Raw genomic sequence first — 15,316 nt, 5'->3', positions numbered from 1 at the left:
AGAATGATATGGAAGTTCCTCAAAAAAATCAAAAATAGAACTAGCATATGATCCAGCAATTTCACTTCTGTGTCAGAAGATGAAAACACTAACTTGAAAAGATATATGCACCCCCATGTTCACTGCAGCATTATTTTTACTAGCCAAGATATGAACACATTCTAAGTGTCCATGGATGGATGAATAAAGAAAATGTGAGATATATTCCATTATATACACATAATGGAATATTATTCAGCCATAAAGAATGAAATCTGCCCATTTGTGACATGGATGGAACTTGAGGGCATTATGGTAAGTGAAATAAGAGAAAAAAGACAAATAGCATATGATCTCACTTATCTGTGGGATCTAAAAAACGAAATGAAGCTCAAAGATAGAACAGATTGGTGGTCACTGGAGGTAGGGGGCTGGGGGGAATAGGTGATGGGGCTCAAAAGGTATACACTTCCAGTTATAAATCATGGGGATGTCAGGGACAGCTTGACAACTAGAGACAATAATACTGTAATGCAGAGCGCCTGGGTGGCTCGGATGGTTAAGAGTCTGCTTTCGGCTCAGGTCATTATCTACAGCCCTGCTCAGTGGGGTACCTGCTTCTCCCTCTCCCTCTGCCTCTCCCCCTGCTCATGCTCTCTCTGTATCTCTCTGTATCAAATGAATAAATAAAATCTTTCTTAAAAAAAAAAAAAAGGGTGCCTGGGTGGCTCAGTCGGTTAAGCGTCTGCCTTTGGCTCAAGTCATGACCCCAGGGTCCTAGGATCCAACCCCGCATTGGGTTCGTTGCTCAGCGGAGAGCCTGCTTCTCCCTCTCCCTCTGCCTGCTGTTCTCCCTGCTTGTGCACGTTCTCGATCTCACTCTGACAAAATCTTTTTAAAAAATTAAAAAAATAAAAATAATAATACTGTAATGCATATTTGAAAGCCACCAAGAGAATGTATCTTAAAAGTTACAATCACAAGAAAAAAATGTAACTATGTACAGTGACTCTTGAAACTCATTCAATCCTGCCCTAGTTCTTGGTTCTCTCTCAAAGCTTTCTGATTGTCCAAGCAGCCTATTTCATTTTTCATAGCTCCCAGTATTTGAGGGTTTGCCAAGACCTGTCCGTGTCCTGAAGGGGTTGATCCCAGACGACACCTGGGTTCAGGCCGATTGGAAGCAGAGCCTCGGGCAGCAGCCATGATGACTAGCTAATAGGTCCCTTTCACAGGAAGACGGAGTTCTGGGTTCATTGCCTGTTGCTGTGCCCTGGGGGTGGTAGCTATTTAAGATATCAGACAGATGCAGCCAGGCAGAGGACAAAGATGGCTTCCACCGGCCTCCATTCCTTGAACGCAGCTCCGTAGACCCCAACTGGTGGCCAGGCCCAAGCTTCCGAACACGCTGGCGGGCCTCTTGCTCAGAAAGACATGGTCACGAGACACCGTGCTGCCTCTGCAGTGGCCAGAACGTGTCCGAAGTCTACAGTCCCGTGGGACCCAGAACGCAGGCCCCCCTGGCGCCCAGAGCAGGAGATCAAGGGGCGTCCCCTGGGCTACCGGCCCCAAAACTGGGTCACCGTAAAGACCAGACCCCCGATTTGCGCAGAAGCTCGTCTCCGGGGAGCAGATGTCCAGGCGGCGGCCGAGAGAGCGCGCCCACGGCTTCCGGCGGAGAGTATCCCGCAGGCCCCCGCCCGTCCCACGCCGTGAATGCGCTGCCCGCAGGAGACCGAGCGCTCGCAGAGGCCCCTTCTGCGCCGCCCGGCCGGCCACGTGCGGTGAGTGAGTCCACATGTGAGCTCTCCAGGGGCTGTTTCTCATTGCGGCGGCCGCCCGGGTTGTTTGGGCTCGAGCCTCGTTGGTTCCTAAAGCTAGCTGGTTGGTTTTTTGTTTTTTTTTTGGGGGGGGGGGCTTGTCTTTCAGGAGCGGATCTTAAAGTTGGGGTGCCCAATATGGGGTTCCAACTCAGGGAGAAGTTCTGGGTTTCTGAGTCTCCTCCCAGTTGTCGGTTGCTGTTGAGGGGTGGGAGGTGAGGGGCTTGGGGGGTGAGAGGGTGAGGAGTGGGGGTGGGGGGGTTGCGGGTGAGGGGCGAGGGAGTGGGGAGGTGAGAGGGTAGGGGGTGCGGGGTTAATGGTGAAGGGGTTTCTCAGCCTTTCCTACCCACTTTGATGGGATGATTTTTTTTTTCTTTTCGCTCATGTGCTGGATGTGAAGGGGTCGTTCTGCTCGTTTGGGGTTTTTCAGAGCACGCTGTTCCATGAGTAACCGGATTCAGTGTATCCGTGGGGTCGGGAGCCTCCCACGTCGCCATCTTGAACACGCACGTCAGCCTCGCACTCGGTGGGGTGGCTGTCGGCACGAGAGGAGCAGGGGTTACTGGGCACCAGCAGAGGCACTGGGACCCCGGCGTCCTCGAATGGAGTCTCGCTTTGTGACTCCGACAAGCCATGTGACCTCGAGCAAGTTACTTACCTAGTTAGGTCACTCTCCTTTTTATAAAACAAGCCATTTCTACACCATGCTTTGTTTAAGATTTATTTATTTGAGAGAGAGCGTGTGTGGTGGGGAGAGAGAGGGGGAGAGGCAGAGAGAATCTCAAGCAGGCTCCCTGCCCAGTGCTCATGGCAAGGCCCCCAACATAGGGCTCGATCTCATGACCCTGAGACCGTAAGCCGAGGCAAAATCAAAAGTCAGACACCTCACCGACTGTGCTGCGCAGGCACCCCTCTCCTACACCCTAAGTTTTGAGAGCCTCAGGTGATCTGTCACAATTAGAGAATGTGATTTGCGTTGGCTTTGCAGTTAATTCAGAACTAGACCAAGTTCCACAACTTTTGGAGCTATTAAACTTTTAAATAACCTTTGCTTACGTTTAGGCAAGGAAACCTACTTTGTTATTCTGACTGAAGCTCAATCACTTCCTCTGCTGAAATTGCTATTTTTATAGCGTGAGTTTTCCGAAGTGCGCAACTCTTCCATTGTAGGAAAGGCTGTACCTAACTCCTGGGATGGCTGTGAGGATTATGAAGCAGGTTCAGTGAGGAGCCTGTGACGGGCTTCCAGGAAAGTCCTTCCTGTGACTGGATCGGGTCTGAACGTCTGGCAATGTTTGCCAAGCTCGGTGGTCCTTGTTTAGACTGAGTGAGGACTAGGTCAGTTACTCTTTCATAGGTCAATCTTTAAAAAAAAAAAAAAAAAAATTCTTGCCTCTGCCTAGTTCCTTTGGAAACAAATATTTGTTTTAAAGATTTTATTGATTTATTAGAGAACGAGCATAAACAGAGGGAGGGGCAGAGGGAGAAGGGGGCTGTGAGTGGAGCCTGATGCAGGGCTAGATTCCAGGACCCCAAGATCATGATGTGAGCTGAAATCAGGAGTTGGGCACTTAACAGACTGAGCTACCTAGGTGCCCCTGGAGAAAAATATTTTTAATCTCCAGGAAATGTGACTTTCCTGGAGCTTTCTAAGTATCCCTTGTTTTGATTCTACTAACAAACAATTTCTTCCCTGGGAGAATAAGTACCCAGTAGAGTCAAGATAGACCTTTTAAAGGAGACTAGTATCTGCTTCTAAAACCAGAATCTGGAGCACAGCCCAGTGTGGTGTTTTTGTTTTGTTTTGTTTTGGTTTGGTTTGCTTTGGTTTGCTTTGGTTTTTTCCCTAAAGGTAGTTTCTGATGCTTCGGTCTTTGGGTAGTGTTAGCAGTCTACAGATCCGTGGCAATGCTCGCCGGAATACGGGGAGGGGTATATACTGCCGGTAAATCAAGTTCATCTAGACCTCAGTGTATCCACTGATTTGGGAGGAGCAAACCAACAGACTGTCATCGGGCTTCACTTGGCATGAGGCCCTGGCTTCCAGCCCGACTCTGACACTCACACTGTTGGGATGAAGCACTTCACTTTTCAGCCTCAGTATCCCCAGCTTTATAGCTTGTTTGAGGTTGTTTGAGATTTTTTTAAGTTAAACATTCTAGGGTCATTGCATAGAACTTTGAATAGACTGTCTAGTCTACTGCAACAGTCTGGGTAACTTGAGGCTTTTCTGTTCCAAGGAATTGGAAACGATGTCTGCTGTTTCAAGCCTAGTTTTTCCATAGATACAGATTGATTATATTTTTTGTATATGAACTATATATATTCGCTTGATTTTTGCTTTTCTTTATTCTGTTTACTACAGCCAAAATGTTTTTGTAACATTTGTCCTTCTGGACATACTGAGTTTTAGAAAATATCTCAACTTTTTATGCCTTTTCCTTGACCTGGCTGATCTATTCTACATTGCCATTACTGTAGCCTCTAGGGGCGGATCCATACTTGTTCATGCAGTCTGCAGCTAAGTGGTGAAGAGGACGGTTACTGGGCGCAAGACATCGGGGCTAGATTTTGAAGTGTCTTATCCAGAAATCACTAAATTAGTAAATTCACCTTCTTATCAGTTCTGTCTCCTTAATCTCTAATCTAGTGTGTCCCCCCAGCATGATGTCCCCAAAACACTAGTCCCAAAATAGACTTCTTAAAAAAGAATTCTTTAGCCAAATAAGTGAGGAAAATGATGAATTCCATAGTCCTTTGCAGTTAGGATGCTTTTGGTTATCACCACAGAAAACACTATTTCTGTGGTTATAACCACAGAAAACACTATTTCAAACTGATTTAGAAATTAAGATGATTGTGTCCTATGCTGGACGTGTGGGGGTGGGAGGAGGAAGGGACAGTTCAATCCGAAGACAGGATTGTCAAAAATTCCGCTTCATTGATTCATTTGATCACGTATACAGAAGAAGGTGTAATAAATATGAACGTAATACCATACCTCTGCCCCTCACTGGCTGCCTGGATACTCTTCCTCAATTGCACCCCACTCCACCCCGCATATGAGGTATGTACCCCTCTTTTGATGATCCAGGGTCATGATTCAAACACTGCTTATTGTCGTGTGCTCCTACAGAAAGTGAGGTACATCAGACTCCCCACCTTTGCCCCAAACGACCTCAGACTATATGGATTGAAGTAATCTCTTCGTAGGTCCCCACAAGTGAACTCAAGGGCAGGGGTTTTATCTTTTTCATCTATTTTCCAAGAACCAAACCTAAGACTTGGCAAGAAGTAGGTACTCATTTATGTTTTTGTTCTTAAAATTCAGTCTCTTATCTAAAACTGGGTGTTGCAGGAAAGGACTGGGCTCTGCACTGAGGTCTCTGGTAGCTTCCATTATTCCTCCCCTATGAGAATTTCAGCATATTCATTTTGTTGGGAGTCCTGTGTCCCTTTGACCTGCCACTGGCAGCCCTTGGGTCTGAGTCCAGGTGCCCCTCACCAGCGTGGTGGCCGCCACCCAGCACGCTGCCTGACTCTCCGAGTGTAAGTTGTGTAGGTGGTGTTTTCTTAGAAACTGCTGTTCTCATGGGGCGCCTGGGTGGCATAGCGGTTAAAGCGTCTGCCTTCGGCTCAGGGCATGATCCTGGCATTACGGGATCAAGCCCCACATCGGGCTCCTCCACTGTGAGCCTGCTTCTTCCTCTCCCACTCCCCCTGCTTGTGTTCCCTCTCTTGCTGGCTGTCTCTATCTCTGTCGAATAAAGAAATAAAATCTTTAAAAAAAAAAAAAAAGAAACTGCTGTTCTCGCTGAACAGATTTTGTTCTCATTTTTACAGTAGTGAAGGTACTGAGTGTTCGTCAAACTGCTGAAAGGTCACTGCTCTTGAGATGATCCTAATAAAAACCTGTGCCTTGGTCACTAGTGCCAGACAGGCGGCCTTTCTCTGAGTAGGGTGGAGCGTCTCTGATAGCATCTTCTGCCTGAGAGGGATTGAGGCCAAAACCTTTGTTCTCTCCTGGACTGTTTTGTTCTTGGGAACAATGCTGCTTTGATTTCTCCAATGAGAGCTTGTGCTCCAAGTTAGTCGCTGGAGAGAAGGGGAGGCTTCATTTCCTGCCTTTACCTGCTGCTGGATTGTCCTGGCTGGCTTGTGTGTAGACACACTCCTCCCTATCTCTCCTCCTGCTGTTTCCAACTTGAAGGGGCAGCAGAAGCGCAGTGAAGGAGCGCTCTTGGACCAAGGAGGTGGGAAAAGGGAGCATCACCATATTCCTTGACCTTGAGCAATTAAGTGAGGGATGAATGCTGGGGATGGTGGGAAGAATGGTAAAGCCTTGCTTCAGCACTGGTGGCCCTCTCGTCGGTCTACCCTGAACACCCTGGCCTCAGATCGTGCACACCCTTCCTTTGCACAGCTCACAGAAATCACAGAGCTGAGCTTTCTTACACCTGTCCCACCGTCCAGGAAGACTCAGGGACTCTTCCTGCTGGAATCTCACATTGTGAACAGCTGATCTTGTCAAAAACCTCAATTCAAGGCAGATTGGAGGCTCTCAGTTGACCTATGAGCTGGCATGGCCTCCCATTGACTCCCAGTGACCTCTGTGCTATGGCACTGGCCCTGACGTTTGCGCCCTGTCATGGGGAAGGCAAGTGCTTTACAGTTCTTTGGCCCCAGGGAATGGGGTCTGAGAATGGGGAAAGGGTTTGGCCTTTGGAAAGAGCTGGAACTCCATCCATAGTAAAAGGAGGGGATGGCCATTGTTGGCAAGTTGGTCTTTTGGAAGGTAGGAAGGCATGGGAGATAGAATTGCTCCTCAGTGAAGTAGAACCTGAGTCCCAGGCCACCACACCCGGGGACGCAGTACCATTCTTGGTGGTCAGCAAGGAAGCCTGTGTTATGTTGTGTATCAGGGCTTATCAAACTTTAATGGGCTCGCAGATCACCTAGAGATTCCAGGAGGTCTGGAGTGAGACCGGGTATGTTGCAATTCTAACAAACTCCCAGACGGTACTGCAAAGACTACAATTTGAGTAGCCAGGTCGTACATCATGACAAGTGTACCCTTGTACACTGTACGCTGTACACAAGTGTTACACTGTACTGGAGGAACACCCACTGTTGTTTCATGTGGGCTGTGGTGTGGAGAGACCGGGATGGGGGAGGGAAGAGTCCAGGAAGGCTTAAGGAAACAGAAGAGAGGAAACCGTGATTTTGAAGAGCAGGAGAGCGCATACCTGGGAGTAGTAAGCCCAATGGTGTCAATGTCTAAGGGTGTGGGTCCTTGGAAGGAAAGAGGACAGAGGTGGCTGGAAAGTGCTGGTGGGAAGCAAGGTGGCTACTGGCATGAGAGGAAAGACAGCAGGGGATGTGATGGGCTCAGGGAATAGCCTGGGTTCCTTCAGAGCAAGATGAGTGTAATGTTCAGAGAGAGATTGGGGATATGGAGACATTTGCTGGTGATGATTGTGGGACCCAGAGGGCGTGAAGGAAAGGTGTGAGAGAGCAGGGGTAGGGAATTGGGACAGATTAGCATATATGCAGAAAAGTTGGGGGGTGAGGGGCCAGGGTGGAGGGCCAGGGGCCCTCGGGCTTTTAGAGGGCTGGGGTGGGAGTGAGGCAGGATGGGAAGAAAGGTGCACAGTCTAGGCTGCATAGAGCAAGAGTATGGTCTCTGGCAGCTCCAGACAGGCTGGCGTCCTTGAAGGAAGCTGGGGGAGGGGAGGGGCATAGGAACTACAGGACCAATGTCACTCCTGGACCTGGAGGCTGGTGTGCCTCTTCCCAAGGGCCTGTTGCACTGGCTCTGGGCAGGAGGCGTGTGGCAGTGACCTTGTCTCCATGGCACGTTATTACTGATGTCGATTTTTAAAAGCCATGTGGTTAGGCAATGCAGGTCCACTTTGCACTGGTGACAGGATTCCCTGCTCAGCATTTTCAAAGTTAAAGCGATAATTGTGTTTTGAGTCCCAAATACCATATATGCCCAGATATAAGGTAGCCTGAGTTACGGTGTAACTCCATTCCCACTTTTGAGGTTGTTTCACTGCTCAAAGGTTGCTTTTTTTAAGGTTTTATTTATTTATTTGAGAGAGAGTGCGTGCATGGGGGTGGGTGGAGCAGAGGGAGAGAAAAGCAGACTCCCCACTGAGCAGGGAGTGTAATTGGGGGGCTTGATCTCAGGACCCTGATCATGACCTGAGCCAAACAACCAAGATTCAGACGCTTAACTGACTGTGCCACCCAGGCGCCCCTGCTCAAAAGGTTTTTGATTAACTTAAGTTTATAGACTTTTGGGATATAGGCGAAATAGTTCAATGTCTATTAAATAATATTAATATATTTATTACAAACATTTAAAACTGCATATAAAACAAAACATTGATTAAGAAGTAGTGCTTTTCGAACTAATGAAGCGTCAAACTTTACATCGGAATCTGGGGATGTACTGTATGGTGATTAACATAATATAATAAAATAAAATAAAAATAAAAAAAAAGAAGTAGTGCTTTTCGGGGTGCCTGGGTGGCTCAGTTGGTTAAGCGTTTGCCTTCGGCTCAGGTCATGATCCCAGGGTCCTGAGATCGAGCCCTGCATCGGGCTCCCTGCTTGGTGGGGAGTCTCCTTTTCCCTCTCCCTCTCCCCCTGCTTGTACGCGCTCTCTCTCTGTCAAATAAATAAATAAATAAATAAATAAATAAATAATGAATAAATAAATAAATAAAAAATAAATCAAATCTTAAAAAATAAAACAACCAGCTATGCTTTTCTCCATTCACACTTCATAAAATAATTTTACTCAGATTCATCACAAAAATTTCTGACCAGGGGCTTCATCTCCAGCCGTGTCCAACGTGGTTTTTAAGAGAATGTAGCCTTCCCTTCCTTGGCATTGGTTGTGATCCAGGCCTGAGAATCTGTGTTTGGCTGGAAATGTGTTCACTTACATCACATTAAGACTTCTGGCTTTTCTGTTTGTCTACTAGGTGTGTGTTGTCCTGATTTAGCGTACTGATTTTCATTTATCTTTAAAGATTTTATTTATTTATTTAAGAGAGAGAGATAGCAAGAGAGAGAGCATGAGCAGGGGGAAGAGGGAGAGGGAAAAGCAGGGTCCCCGCTTTGGATTGTGTGATCATGTCCCCAGGAATAATGATTAAATCTGTGTTAAATCTCTCTGTGCTTTTTCGGTTTTGTTTTGTCTTCCTCACTGAGCCCAATGGGGGGATCTCCATACATGTGGAAAACTAGCATCGGTTGGACCATTTCGGATTCATGCGTCATCACCAAACAGTACATTGTCGTGCACAAACAGTAATTGAGAGGGTCTCGTATCATTGGAAATAAATCATTAGCACTAAAACGTCAGGCCAGTCCCTCTCTCGGGGGTAATTTGGGGATGAAAGACTGCGGGGCCGCCATCTTTCATTCCGCCCCCCTTTGGAAATCAGCTCCAATTTTGACCATATCTGATGGAAAACATATGAGCTTTAGATTATTCTTTCAACGACAAACTATATGACTTTGGACGGTGGCTTCATTTCAATAGTGGCTTCATGTCCCTTAGCCCTGATTTCCTACTGATTAAAATGGGGTAACTGTCTGCATCCCAGAACTGCTCTGAGACTCCAGTGCAATAATGTAAGCCCTGCGCCAGGCACACAGTTGGGCTCCCCAAAGTTAGCCTTTTTCTTATTGATTTCTAAGAGCTTTTTGTGGTTATTATTATGGTTATTATTATGGTTATTGTGAGTATGGCAAATATTTTTCTTAGTTTGTCCTTTGTTTTGGGGAAAACAGATTAATTAGACAAATCCGTCAACACTTTCCTTTGTGGTTTCTGGATTTTTTTTTCATGCAGACGTGGATTTTCCATGAAGTTGAAGAAGCTTATGCTTCAGGGTCCCCCATCTCCTTGGGCCTGTACCTAATTCTGTATTTGTAATTTTGGATTGTTTTTCCTAAAAGGGCCCCTCAAATGATTTAAACTTCAGGCTGCACAAAATCTTGACCTGCTACCGATATCATGCTTGGAATGACCACCTTGCCCCAAATTAAGGAAACCTTTGATATGATTAACTTTATATCTCTTCCCTCATTTTTATTTTCTAAGTTTTCAGTGCTAAAATGGATGACCAGTTTAGTCATTTTCTTCAGAGCTGATTTTTCTCAGAACTAAATAGAGCTCCACTGTTCGTTCATTTGTTCATCCAAGCACTTCCCTCTTCTGCACCCAGCTGAGCAGTGAAGCAGGTTCTGGGGAGGGGACCGGAAGGCATCATGGGGACGGGGATGGGGGTGCTGTTACAGCAGGTGCAGCGCATTCATTGCCTGGGGCTGAAATCAAGTTCCGTAAAACAACAGAAATGCATTCTCTCCTAGTTCTGGAGGCTGGGAGTCTGACCTCTCAATGTTGGTGGGACACCTGAAATCTGTAGGGGAGAATGTGTTCCAGGCTGTTCTCTTAGCCTCTGGTGTTGCTGCGGTCAGTGGCATCCCTTGGCTTGCATGGAGACATCACTCCACTCCAGCTCTGCCATCCTGTGGCCTCCCTGTGTCTCTTTTTGGGCAAGGACAGCATCCTGTTGGATTAGGATCCACCCTAATAGCCTCATCTTGATTACATCTGATCATGACCCGGTTTCCGGGGAAGGTTACATGCACAGCTGCCTGCAGTTAGGACTTCAGCATATCTTTAGGGTGGGACACAGCCGTACCAGGGGGATTTAGAGGCTGACTGTTCCTCACCTCAGGTCTGACGGCCCAGCCTTCTGCGGTGCCTGCTGATCCAGGGGCTCGCTCCGCTCTGATTGCACACTCCCAGGAAGGAGAAGTTCACTGCCTCCGGGTGAATCTTTTCCTTTCTTTCCTTTCCTTCTGTCCCCACATCAGGCTTACCCATGATGAGTACGGGCTTCTGAAATGCAGTGCAAGGTGTGAATGGTAACCCGTGACAACACTGTGTCCTAGCTCCTCAAAGGAGCACCCAGAAGGCGCTCACCACTACTTGTAGAGTAAATGAAAGACCGTAGGCAAGCTCCTTCACCTTTTCTGAGACTTGGTTTCCTCATCAATAAAATGGGGATAATAAAGTCCCTGCCTCAAAGAGGTTGGGAAGATTAAACAGGATGCTGAACGGGCCTCATCCAGCCTGCGCGTACCGCACGCTCAAGCTATGTTCGTGAGAATGATCACAGTAATATGCCATAGCAAAGCACGGGTCATACTAATGACTGATTCATATTATTAATAAATAATACTAACAATCCTCCAAAGGCAGCCACCCCACTCAGAATAAAAGCCACAGTCCTCACTGTGTCTGGCTCGTTCACGTGCCCCCTGGCCACTCTCCAGTCTCAGCCCCTGCTCTCTACACAGCTGCACGGGCTTCCTCACTGTTCCTCAGATGCCCACGTGTGTTTCCATCTCAGGGCCCTTGGCTTTGCTTCCCCTAATGCCTGGAAGGTTCTTCCTCCAGATACCTACGTCTTTCACTCCCTCACTTTATGTAGCTCTTTGCTGTAGGGGCACAGCACAGAAGGCCTTCCCTGAATGCCCTGTTTCAACGAGCATTCACATCACTCCCTGTTTTATTTCTCTACATGTAGCACTTTCTGATGGACCTGGTATACTTGTTTCTTCTCTTTCAGCCAGAATGTGTGCTCCATAAGAAGCCTTTGCCTCATTCATGGCCACATGCTCAGCGCTGGGGTAGTCCCAGCATGTAGTTGGTACTCCATAAATACTTCTGAGATGAATGGTCCCATAGAGCAACCCAACACCTGTCGAACATGGTTTTTCATGACCTGTCTGGCTCCTTGCAATGGCCCTAGGAGGGGGCCAAACCAAGGATTATTTCACAGATAAGGCAGATGAAGCCCAGAGAGGTGAAGCAATGGGCCTAAGCTCATGGGACAAATTACTTGGGAAGCTGGGATTCCCAGGTAATTAGTAATTAGAGTCACAGACCAGACCAGGCTCTGAGTCCCATGCAGGCATGAGCAGCCCTTGAGGATTCACTGCTTCTCAGTCACACTATTGCGTCGTCTGCAGTGGACAGGGGCACCAACCCAGAGCCAGTTCTAACTCTCCCCTACCCCCTTGATGAGCATGTCCAGTAGGTTTTGGGCCTCTTTCTCTTGGGATGTTCAAGACAAGTACCCTTGTATCCTCCTCCCGAGAGGAGGAAGGGTGGGGTGTCTTCTCCTGGGAGCCCCGCAGGAGACAGGAAGCCCGATCCTGACTCTGACCGACCCCTCCTGCTGGACTAATCCCAGCCAAGGTGGGGGTGGGAGGACAGTCTAGGGGTCTGGGCAGCCTGTGTGGCTTCAGGGTCCTCTTTCTGCTCCTCCCTGCCCTGTGCTCAGACATCTCCTTGACCAGAGCCCGGGGTTTCCTTGGAGGACACCCCTAGAAGGCTGTCTCTAAATCTAGTGAGGTGAGGCAGCTTTGGGAGTCTCCGTCTTCCTGGCCCCATCACAGAGCTGGTACCCGAAGCTGCCGTGCTCTGCCACCTCCAGCAGATGTCCCCTCAGAAGTGTCGGTGGGCTCTGCAGAGAAGGGAGATGGGGGCTCTGCGGAGCCAGGAGGAAGGTGATGTCGGGTTTCCTGCCTCTGCCTGGAGAGCCCTCCCACACTCCCTCGTCAGGAGAGTGACTCTTCCTTGAAGTCCCAGCTTTTCCAGCAAGTGTTCTCCTCTGGGCTCAGGCGGCCCATCACCTGCCCATGGCAGCATGCTCCACTCCCGGCCGTCTCCCCCGCTGGCCCGTGGGCGCTTGTGGGGAGGAGCGATGGTGTTTTACTCCTGCTGGGTCCCGGCTGAGCACAAGGCCCGCTCGCTTCCGAACGTCTGAATGAATAAATGTGGGGAGCTGTGCTTTGTAATCGGATTGGAAGCAGATCTGGTACAGAGCGGGACAAGAATTACTGTGCTGTAGGGTATCACCTAAAGTCACTTCTTCCTAGAGTTGCCCTGTAGTCAATGAGCTTAAGTTCAAAACCGGCCTCTTACACAGGCATCTATCTGGACCCTGACCCCAAGTTTATAGTTTGTATTCTTTGAGTTGCACCTTTTTTTTTTTTCAACTGTCCTAAATTGTTTATTAGGTAAGAACTCTACAAACGTTATTTACATCAGCAGTAACGGTGGAGCTGGAGAGTATTGCGTCTTCTCCAGGCTGCTCAGCGACAACCAATAGTGTGGTGGAACTTGTGACCCTTTCCAAGGCCACGGCTCTTGCGGCCTGCAGAGGCCCCCCCACCCCTCGCATCTCCCTGTGCTTGTGGACTGGTTTGGTGATCCACTGAGTGTCAGGATTTCTTCTGAGAGCTTTATGGAATGGATCAATAAGGATAACCTCAAAGAATTTGTATGTGGACTCTTCGCCAACCCAGTAAGGATTCAAGACTCTGTGAGCCGCATAGTGGTGTCCAGCTCACTCCTCTGCAACAGACCGAAGGCTTCAGGCAAACTTCAGCTGGTTAGCACCACAGTGGACAGGCTTGCCTTGTAATTGGACCTTCTTCCTCATGCCCCAATTATAGAAAATTCAGGTTCCACAAAACCTGAATTCATTGTTGCATTCCATACCTATATATTGGTACTTGTGTCCAGCACTGTGTTAAGCCCCGGGAACAGGAATGAACGAGACACTCCCTCCCCACCCCCCACCCCCGCCCCCAGGAGCGCTTCTCAGTGCAGTGTGGAAAGTCAGGCAGTAAGCAGGTGGTCACAATGCAGCGGGGTAAGTGCTAGATTGGCAGGTGGAGTAGAGAAGCCTCATAGCAGACAACTGTTTTGGCTGTCTACCCAAGTTCCCTTCCAGAGTTCTTCCTTCCCTCCTACAAGGTCGGTCTTTGTGGGAGTCAGCACCTGCCTGACACAGCAGGGGCCGCAAAGGCCAGACCCGTGCTCTACTAAAGCAAACAAAGGCAGCAACAGGTGAACACATGGGATCCAAGCCCAGGCAGTTGTGGGCTTCTGCCTGAGGCTCTGCACCTGGACCTGGTGTCCCAGCACAGAAGGCTCGGGGTTTGAAGGGGATGCTCACAATACTGCCCTAGCCAGGCAATTTGTGTGGTTCAAGCTACCCAGTGTCCCTTCTTCCCCCTTCATTTCTAAGCCTGCTTCTCTGGGCTTCCTTTGCACCCCTTAAACAGGATGCCAATAAATTCCCTTTCTAGTTTGTCCACGGTATGTTTCTCTTTGCAACCAAGAGCTCTTGATTGGTTCAAACTCCTCAATCTTGGCAGAAGGCAAGTTTTCCAAATGTGGGGCATTTATGCTAATACCTGAAGGGATGAGTAAGAATAAGCTCGATGGATGGAGAGGTGGAAAGAGTTAAGGAGAGCCATGTTCCAGGAAGAGGAAACAGCCTATGAGAGGCCCACAGACAGGAGGCAGAAGGGGGAAAAAAATGCAAAGGGGCCAATAGCAGGTAACTCCACTGTTAAGGAATTTGAATTTTCTTCGGAGGAAAACTTGGGGCCACTAAAGGGCAGAGGAAGGACTAGAGCTTTAGAACCACTGATGTGAAGAAGGGACTAGAAGGAGAGCAACATGAACTGAGGATGACCCTTAAGTCATTGCAACAGTTCTGGCATGAGACAGTGAGGCCTCGACTAGGGTAGTACAGCGGGGATGGGGTTGAAGTCAAGGGCTTCAGATAGTGATCATGGAAGATGGACAGAATGTGAGGACCAGTTAGGAAGGCGGCTTGGGGGGCGGGGAGCAGGAAACAGGCTAGAACGAGCCTTAAGAAGCCTGAAGGCAAGAAATAACCAGCTGTTGAATGCTTTTGATAGGTCAGTGAAGACTGAGAAAGGCCCCTTGGATTTATCTGATTGGCAGCTCACGATGGAAGCAGCTCTTTCTGAAAAGTTGGAAAAGCTACTGAGAAGGTAAAGCAAGAATTCACACGTATCAAAGGCCTTCTTACCTGCGAGGCTCTCTTGCTAGGGACATTTATATTACCTTTAGTGATCATGGCCTTAGCCCCATTTTCAAAAGAAATCAACTGAGAGTAACGAGGCAGAGTATCTTGCCTAAGCTCACACTACTCAGTAGTATAGTAGGGATGAATGCTCTTAACTCTTGGATTCCTTCTGCTACATCCTTCTATGGCCAGATCCTGCCATGGAGGATAAATTTGTGATTTGGTTCAATAAATATGCTTACTGTGTGTAAGTCCTGTTCTAAGAGGTGCTGGGTAAACAGTAGTGAACAAAACACTTCAGTCTCACATGCTGGAGGGAGTCAGATGTAAACATGCAATAAGTCACAGCGGTGGATGTGGCAGTGTGTAAAAGGGTAAGAGGCAGAGCAAGGATGTGTTCAGTTACGTTTTTCAAGAGGGCAGACAGTGGGGCCCTTACTAATTAACCTGACTTTTCAACCCCGACTCGGGGAGGGGGGCAGTCCTCTAGCTATGGGGGTGAGGGGAGGAATACATGGCATGTCCCGGGAGGCAGGAGCAGAATGAGCAAAGGCAGAAGTTGCAGGAAATTTC

The sequence above is a fragment of the Ailuropoda melanoleuca genome, chromosome 7 (assembly GCF_002007445.2).
Source record: "Ailuropoda melanoleuca isolate Jingjing chromosome 7, ASM200744v2, whole genome shotgun sequence".
Taxonomy (NCBI): domain Eukaryota; kingdom Metazoa; phylum Chordata; class Mammalia; order Carnivora; family Ursidae; genus Ailuropoda; species Ailuropoda melanoleuca.
The sequence above is the reverse complement of the archived record's forward strand: the minus strand, read 5'-3'. Positions refer to the sequence as shown.